The sequence below is a fragment of the Schistocerca piceifrons genome, chromosome 7 (assembly GCF_021461385.2).
Source record: "Schistocerca piceifrons isolate TAMUIC-IGC-003096 chromosome 7, iqSchPice1.1, whole genome shotgun sequence".
Taxonomy (NCBI): Eukaryota; Metazoa; Arthropoda; class Insecta; order Orthoptera; family Acrididae; genus Schistocerca; species Schistocerca piceifrons.
Window position 1 is genome coordinate 579,753,137 of NC_060144.1, and position 9,833 is coordinate 579,762,969.

Consider the following 9,833-nt stretch of genomic DNA (forward strand, 5'->3'; position numbering starts at 1 on the left):
AATGGCATGCGACAAAGAAGATCAAGTGAAAGTCCAAGTTCATGTAGGCAATGAACTGCTTGAACAAGTTGATAAATTTACTTACCTGGGCAGTAATATTACCAGGGATGGAAGGAGCAAGGCAGAAGTGAGAAGTAGAATAGCTCAAGCCAAGGCTGCTTTTAACAAGAAGAAAAACATATTAACATCTAAGAGCATCAGCCTTGAAACCAGGAAAAGATTTTTGAAATCATATGTGTGGAGTGTGGCATGCTATGGGTGTGAAACATGGACTCTCGGGACAGTGGAAGACCAGATGCTAAATTCTTTTGAAATGTGGTGCTACAGACGCGTGCTCAAAATGAAATATATGGACAAGGTCACAAACGAAGTGGTTCTGGAAAGAGCAGGTGAGAAGAGAAGCTTCTGGAGTTTCATTGTTAAAAGAAGAGTGCAATTTACAGGCCATCTATTAAGACATAAAGGACTCCTGAACACAACCATAGAGGGATATGTCGAGGGAAAAAGACCAAGAGGAAGACCACGGCTGAGGTACATGGATCAAATCGTGAAAGATGTGGGATGTAACACCTATAAAGAAATGAAGAGAAAAGCTGAAAGACGCACAGAATGGAGACAAGCTGCCATTGTAGCTGTTGCAAACCAATCCTTGGATTGACCACTGCAGAAGAAGAAGTATATATGAAGCTTTCTGCTGTGGCAGATGAAAGCCCTGCTAATATTTGGTGCCCACAAATCGAACAGGAGTGGAATACGAGCCGGTGGTACAGGTAGTACGTTCTCTCGGGCACACAAAGTAAGATGGCCTGGGGAATACTTAATTAAGTAACTCAATCCACTGACCAAGACTCTTAATTCGCGTGGTTAACTTTGACGCAGATCACAAAAGTTACCGGTTGATTTTAGTTTAGTTTCAAGTCTCAGAGATTTCGATCGCATCTCCTCCCCCCGCCTCTTAATCCACCTTTCGTTCATCCTGCTCGTAGAGTGTGTCTTGATCGTCTTTACTGTCAAATTTGAGGAATCGGGAGGTGGGGCCTGATGCCGTTTATTGATATAATCTTTCTTCTTTTATTCCAATTTGCTCGTCTCGGTGAATGTGGCGTAAACCGGTGGAGTGACGTAGCATCCAGCACCCGAGGTGCTCAGTGGCAATTGAGACCACTCAGCTTTGTTTAGTGCTGCGAATGCTATAGGACCACTGGACCACTGGCAACCACAATGGTACGAGTCTGTCTACGTCGTCATCATTCATGAGGCATGTTGCATAAAAATTTCAATAGCCTCTCGTATCTTTCTGGTTAACGGTAAGAGAACCCAATGACACAAGCGATTTGGGCAAAGGGCATAAGATTAGACCCGGCATCTGGGAATGAGCGTCTTGAAAGCGGAGAAGATGTTCCGCTGTTCGCGTGCTACAGTCTGGAGCGTCCACTGGAAGCACTTAATCAACTGTGAAACCAAGAGTGGGCGACAAGGTGTCAGCTTATTCTCGCCTCAGCGTAGAACATAGGGGTCTGGAGGCTTGGTCGCTTGTAAAGCAGGTTAGATGGCGATCTGTGGCAGATGTGACGACACAGTACACTGCTGGTTCAGGCGCGAGTTTTTCGGAGCACGACATTCAGCGTATATTGTTGGACCTGGGTCAGTGCAGCGGGGCACCCCTACGTGCTCCAGTGTTGTCCCACCGACTTAGTCAGCTACGAGACTGAACCGTGGATCAGCGGAAAACCCTCACCTGCTCGGCTGAGTGACTTTACTGGATGCACCAGGACGATAGTCGTGTCTGGACACGACGTCATACAAGTGAAAAGCTGTTTCAAACATGAACAGTGCCACGGTTGCAGTCCAGTGCCGGGCGTATTGTGTTATGAGGGACATACCCGAGGCTTCCGTGGGACCTGTGGTAGTAACAGAAGGCACCGTGACGGTGTGGACAGCGTAAACACTACTGGAGACAATCTGCGTCCGTTCTTGACATTTTTGCGCCTGTTCCGCCCATGATAAAATGAAGGTTCGGTAAATCTCGAAAGGCGTGCTTTGAGGTTTTCACAGAAAGAAACGTTTTTATTCTTTTCTCTTTTTGCTTTTATTTATTTATTTATTTTTAAGCTCATCACATGGCCGGCCATTGTGGCCGAGTGGTTCTAGGCGCTTCAGTCCGGAACCGCGAGACTGCTACGGTCGCAAGTTCGAATCCTGCTTCGGGCATGGATGTGTGTGATGTCCTTAGGTTAGTTAGGTTTAAGTAGTTTTAAGTTCTAGGGGACTGATGACCTCAGATGTTAAGTCCCATAGTGCTCAGAGTCATTTGAACCATCTCATCACATGTAATGATCTAGGTTCCTACTCATTTTTTCTCTTACGCCACATTTTTTCTATCTTTGGCTAGAGACTGTTGAATTTTCGAGAGGTAGTCATGAAGCCAATGAAGGAATGTAGGTTCTCACACATTTACTTTATGTCGACGACTGCAAAAAATTGACTTCAGACTAAAATACGCTATTCGTTATTGAAAGTCTAGAAATTAGCGATACTCGTGTGACTGTATTATGTAGTATACAAGGAAGAATTCATGATGAGATGTGTAGGTCATTTGGAGTTCCACATGGTGCGAAATATCGTACACAAAATTACTGCCTCTAGCTGCAAGAGAAAGCGTAACCCATGTGGACACTGAGTGTAACTACGCTCAGATGACCAATACGGATATGTCATGCCGCTTCAACTCTGCACCAGAGTTCATGAATACAAGTGTCTGGAAAATGGTGGCTAGATTGTCTCTCGACAGCCCCTTTTCTGTGACGGAGAGAACTGTAAATGCCTGGGTAGGTGAACAATCAAATACTTTCTGTATCTAAACGAGTCAGTATTCACTGGCAACAAGCAGTCTTTCGTTATCTTGTTGATAGGCCACTGGCGTTAACACGTCAGAGACGTAACAACTGCTGTCGAAATTAGTGGCTACAACGGACCAGAGGTGATCGTGTAGCGTAGCCAAGGTCATCCCATACCACATCGCCAAGTCCCATACGAGGAAGAACGCAGTCTGGCGACGTTCGCTGTCGTCGGAGCCTCCACACTGGGATACATCAACAGTGATGTACGCATGTATGAAATGTGGAAAGTCGATCTGTTGCCACTCCGTTGTCCGGTGTTGCCATCTGGCGAGCCACAGGTGGTACCACTTAATCTGCTGCCGCATCGAGGTCAGCCGAAACAAAGACTGCCATGCTGACATTCCATTGTGCCTCATACGTCATCGGACAGTTCGTCAGGATAAACGTCTTGTTGCAGTCAAGGCCAATTCTCGCTTCAAGGTAGGCCACGTGGCTGTATGACCCTGTACGGTACTGGTCGTTTTTGGCTCTTGCAGTCCTCCATGCTGTTGAGTATTGTCCTGTTGAACACCTCGATTCGCATGTTAGTTGTTGGACCATTACCAACGTGTCGACAAACACGACGGAACGGCGAACGGTCCTCTCGGTAAGCTACGATTCTGCCGCTGTAGACGTTTCTGAAACCCGCTGCTAAAGAGAACGTTAGTGCTACCTACAACGTGTGGTAGTGTTGAAATGTTAACGATTCCCATACCCAAGGAAATCAGGTCAATTTAACGTTTGTAACAAACCTTCACGCTGTTGTAATTATAATGACTATAACTGCATATTCATTAAGATAAACAGAATTTCGTGTCGCAGCTGCACATGTCTGAAAATAGTGTTATTTAGACACTGAAATGAAGAAGAATACTCAAACACGTTGCACTCTGCGATGGGCAGTTTTTCACTGGTATCAATTAGAGAAGTAAAATTTCTAGGACATTGTTCCCATAGCCATTTAACCATGGAAGGCGGCATAAAAACCACAATAAAAATTCAGTGTCAACTGCACATATAATTTATATGGACACAGTGTTATCTTTAAGGCTTGAAGGTTCCTGTCATCATCATCTTCACCATCACTGACACTATCATATCAAGCACGTAGTAGACTTTGCCTGTTACGCCTATCCGTAGAGATTAGTCAAGTCCTGCCACCATGTTTTCTTCTCCGTATGTTTCTACCTCCGGGATACAACAAAAGGCTAAAAAAATCCATTTCACATGCCATATTCAAGAAACTTATGCACAAGACAAGTATGGAATACCAAGTGACAGACTCAACAAGTAAATCCAAAGGTAAAACTTGGGAACGTATACAATACCATTGGGAGCTAAATTATGAATAAACCTAGGAAGGAAACAGTAGTGAATTTTCGACTAACCAGGGGGCCTGACTTCGTAGCCGAACGCCTTAACAGGGTATGATAACTTCCCACAGATGAGAGCCCTATTTGCAAAACTGCTGTTAATGGTTTCAGATTATATGATGATATGCTCGGACTTGAATTAGAAGCACAGGAGAATGCCAACATCTCAAAATTATACTGGGAATTCAGAAATTATAAGTTTTAATTGGTTTTAACCTTCGCTTCATTATTATATTTACTTGTGTAAATTATTAATAATACCTGAGAAGTGTATGCCAAGAACTATACGCTACTTTTCCTGTAACTTACGTATTATTATTGTTATTATTTTTACAATCGTATTGACCAACTAGGATCACGTTAACAACTTCAGTTCCTCTTCTACCTTTGTTGTTGTTTACTATTTTTCCAGTATTCCCTCATTTTCTCTCTTCGTTTCTTCTGTCCATGTTGTTCCCGATTTTTTATTTCTTCTGCTTTGAAAGCCTTCCAAATTTAGTATTTTGTTTTTAAAACGGTTTCTTTCTGCTGTTTCTGATTCTTTGATGTTGTTTCTTTCAAGATCTTTTCTTACTTCTGTAATCCTCGCTATCGTCGACTTCTTCTTCCAGAAATATAGGAGTATTTGTTTTGTTAGTCTATTTCCACCCTTTCGGTAGAGATGTCCAAAAAAGGTGAATCTTCGTTACGCCATTACTTCAGATATTTTCTCTATATTTTTCTACCTCTCCTCATTATTTATTATCATTATTATTATTATTATTACTATAAGTAGTAATTACACTGTGTGATCAAAAGTATCGGAGGCCCCCAGAAACATACGTTTTTCATATTAGGTGCATTGTGCTGCCACCCACTGCGAGGTACAGCGACCTCAGTAATCATTAGACAACGCCAGAGAGCAGAATGGGGTCCTCCGTGGAACTCAAGGACTTCGAACGTGGTCAGGTTATCTGGTGACAACTGCGTCATACGTCTGTACGTGGCACTTCCACACTTCTGAACATCCCTAGGTCTACTGTTTCCGATGTGATAGTGAAGTGGAAACGTGAAGGGACACGTACAGCACAAAAGCGTACAGGCCGACCACGTCAGTTTACTGAAGAGACCTCCGACAGTTCAAGAGGGTCATAATTTGTAGTAGGCAGACATATATCCAGACGATCACACAGGAATTCCAAACTGCATCAGGATCCTCTGCAATTACTATGACATTTAGACGGGAGGTGAGAAAACTTGGATTTCGTTGTAGAGCGACTGCACATAGGCCACAATCACGCCGGTAAATGCCAAACAACGCCTCACTTGGTGTAAGGAGCGTAAACATTGGACGATTGAACAGTGAAAAAACGTTGTGTGGAGTGACGAATCACGGTACACAGTGTGGCGATCCAATGGCAGGTTGTGAGTATGGCGAATGCCCGGTGAACGTCATCTGCCAGCGTGTGTTGTGCCAACAGTAAAATTCAGAGGCAGGGGTGTTATGGTGTGGTGGTGTTTTTCACCCCTTATTGGTTTGCGTGGCACTATCACAGCACAGGACTACATTGATTTTATAGCACCTTCCTTCTTGGTTCCAGGTCTCACCGACGAACATCGATACCTCAGTGTAGCACTCCGTGAAGAATGGGCTGCCATTCCCCAAAAAAACGTCCAGCACCTGACTGAAAGTATGCCCACGTGACTGATAGTATGCCCACCTGACTGAAAGTATGCCTGCGAGAGTGGAAGCTACCGTCAAGGCTAATGGTGGGCCAACATCATATTGAATTCCAGTATTGCCGATGTGGGCGCCACGAACTTGTTAGCCATTTTCAGCCAGGAGCCTGGATACATTTGATCACACAGTGTATGGCCGCGATGGGCGCGGGGGTATCCGGGCGGTCTGGGGCGCCTTGTCAAGGTCCCGGGGCCTCTCTTCCCCCCCCCCCCCCTCCCACCCACCCCCCCACCCCCCACCCCGTCGGAGGCTGGAGTCCTCCCGCGGGCATGTGTGTGTGTGTTGTCCTCAGTGTAAGTTAGGTTAGGTTAGATTAAGTAGTAGCCGGCTTAGGGACCGATTGAAATGGCTCTGAGCACTATGGGACTCAACTGCTGAGGTCATTAGTCCCCTAGAACTTAAAACTAGTTAAACCTAACTAACCTAAGGACATCACAAACATCCATGCCCGAGGCGGGATTCGAAGCTGCGACCGTAGCGGTCTTGCGGTTCCAGACTGCAGCGCCTTTAACCGCACGGCCACTTCAGCCGGCTTAGCGACCGATGAACTCAGCCTTTTGGTCCCATAAGACCTTACCACAAATTTCCAAAATTTCACATACTGACTGTATTCATAGTATATAGTGATATTTTAAATGTATTATCCCTCTCGTGAGCGAATTAATTTATGTTTAGCATACTACTTCTTTAGTTAAGTCTTTAGAAGACTTTAGTTTAGATTATTTAGTCTTATTTTAGTTATTAATTAGTTTCCTGATTTTTGGACGGATACTCATTTAGGCCGTGCTTCCGAATTTCGAATGTTCTTTATTGTTTTATAATTACCTTAATGAAGACACATGTACCTCCTGGCTCGAGGAGGAGTAAATGGTGCCCTAAATTTATTCCTCTTAGAGTTCAGTGGGACATATACGTCCCAGATACAATGAATGTTTTACTGTGGATTGTAATCTGTAAGAATCGGAGAAAACAGGTACCATTACTATGCCAAACAAATTTATTTATTCATAGCGTAAGATTTTTTTGAAATTTTTCAAATCATGACCGTATACATAGTGCTACTTTGAATTAGCTACATATGAAATTAATAAATACCTATTATTTCCGTGTGCTGCCCGGTCTGCATCGCCTCCTTGTTCGAAAACTTTCTCCAGGTGTGTACAACCGAAGGTCATTATCAAATCAAAAGGATGTGTATTAGCAGTAAAATGACAAGATAATAAGCCAATTACAGTTCAGTCAATCGCTCGTCCTCCGGATATAAAATCCTCCACAATAAAACAATGGAGATGGTACAGCCTCAGCTATATCCTGCCCTGCATCCACAGCTGACCACACAACTGTAATGGGAGCTGTTAACCGGTTCCATTAGCGGAGAGAAAGATATACTTTTGGAAACAGGTCACCCAAATGGTGGCATCGTCTTTTTTATTTTCATTGGGAAGTTTCAATAGAAAAAACAGTTTCATCAAGTGGAACTGTAACAGTGGGGGAAAATATGACCCCCTTTCTTTTCATCTTCCTCTTAAAAGGCAGCTTTCAACTAGGAGAAACATAAATAGAAAAAAAATCAAACCAAAACTATGTGGAGTTTACTGTTTCATATTAAATTAAGTGAATTAAAATAATATTACAGCGCAGAATAAATATGTTAGGCTGGTGCATAAGATCGTAACGTCTTCGGTTTCATGTTGGTATTCCGGTTCCCATGACTTAATTTTCAATTGTCATTTTTTATTTGCAGTTCCCTGCTGCTATTTGAGTTTACGTATTGTCATTTTGTCATTTACAGAAAGTGAGTGGAGCTGTGGAAGATAGAAAATGGAGTACCAAGTGGAGAAATCGAAACATTTCTGACATATATTTCTATTTGAGTTAAATAGAGGGGTGAAAGCAGCAGTGGTAGCTAAAAACATTTGGGTCGCATGTGTGGATAATGCCATTGAACAGAGCAAGGCAGTAAAATGGTTTTCCCTCTTTTGAGGAGGATCATTTCGTCATAAGCGGCTCTCCAGGTTCAGGAAGGCCTTCGGGGTTTGCTGAAGATCGTTTAAACACATAAATCACCAGTGCTCCCCGGTTGTGTATTCGGTAACTGAGAAGTGCGATAAGTACGAACATTCCACCATCGTGCGAATTTACGTGCAATGAACCATGGACCTTGCCGTTGGTGGAGAGGCTTGCGTGCCTCAGCGATACAGATAGCCGTATCGTAGATGCAACCACAACGGAGGGGTATCTGTTGAGAGGCCAGACAAACGTGTGGTTCCTGAAGAGGGGCAGCAGCCTTTTCCGTAGTTGCAAGGGCAACAGTCTGGATGATTGACTGATCAGGCCTTGTAACAATAGTCAAAACGGCCTTGCTGTGCTGGTACTGCGAACGGCTGAAAGCTAGGGCAAAGTACAGCCGTAATTTTTCCCGAGGGCATGCAGCTTTACTTTATGGTTAAATGATGATGGCGTCCTCTTGGGTAAACTATTCCGGAGGTAAAACAGTCCCCCATTCGGATCTCCGGGCGGGGACTACTCAAGAGGACGTCGTTATCAGGAGAAATAAAACTGGCGTTCTACGGATCGGAGCGTGGAATGTCAGATCCCTTAATCGGGCAGGTAGGTTAGAAAATTTAAAAAGGGAAATGGATAGGTTAAAGTTAGATATAGTGGGAATTAGTGAAGTTCGGTGGCAGGAGGAACAAGACTTCTGGTCAGGTGACTATGGGTTATAAACACAAAATCAAATAGGGGTAATGCAGGAGTAGGATTCATAATGAATAGGAAAATAGGAATGCGGGTAAGCTACTACAAACAGCACAGCGAACGCATTGTTGTGGCCACGATAGATACGAAGCCCACACCTACTACAGTAGTACAAGTTTATATGCCACCTAGCTCTGCAGATGACGAAGAAATTGAAGAAATGTATGATGAAATAAAAGAAATTATTCAGATAGTGAAGGGAGACGAAAATTTAATAGTCATGGGTGACTGGAATTTGAATATAGGAAAAGGGAGAGAAGGAAACGTAGTAGGTGAATATGGATTGGGGCTAGGAAATGAAAGAGGAAGCCGCCTGGTAGAATTTTGCACAGAGCACAACATAATCATAGCTAACACTTGGTTTAAGAATCATGAAAGAAGGTTGTATACATGGAAGAACCCTGGAGATACTAAAAGGTATCAGATAGATTATATAATGGTAAGACAGAGATTTTGGAACCAGGTTTTAAATTGTAAGACATTTCCAGGGGCAGATGTGGACTCTGACCACAATCTATTGGTTATGACCTGTAGACTAAAACTGAAGAAACTGCAAAAAGGTGGGAATTAAAGGAGATGGGACTTGGATAAACTGAAAGTCCAGAGGTTGTACAGAGTTTCAGGGAGAGCATAAGGGAACAATTGACAGGAATGGGGGAGAGAAATACAGTAGAAGAAGAATGGTTAGCTTTGAGGGATGAAGTAGTGAAGGCAGCAGACGATCAAGTAGGTAAAAAGACGAGGGCTAGTAGAAATCCTTGGGTAACAGAAGAAATATTGAATTTAATTGATGGAAGGAGAAAATATAAAAATGCAGTAAATGAAGCAGGCAAAAAGGAATACAAACGTCTCAAAAATGAGATCGATAGGAATTGCAAAATGACTAAGCAGCCATGGGTACAGGACAAAGGTAAGGATGTAGAGGCTTATCTCACTAGGGGTAAGATAGATACTGCCTACAGGAAAATTAAAGAGACCTTTGGAGATAAGAGAACCACTTGCATGAACATCAAGAGCTCAGATGGAAACCCAGTTCTAAGCAAAGAAGGGAAAGCAGAAAGGTGGAAGGAGTATATAGAGGGTCTATACAAGGGCGATATACTT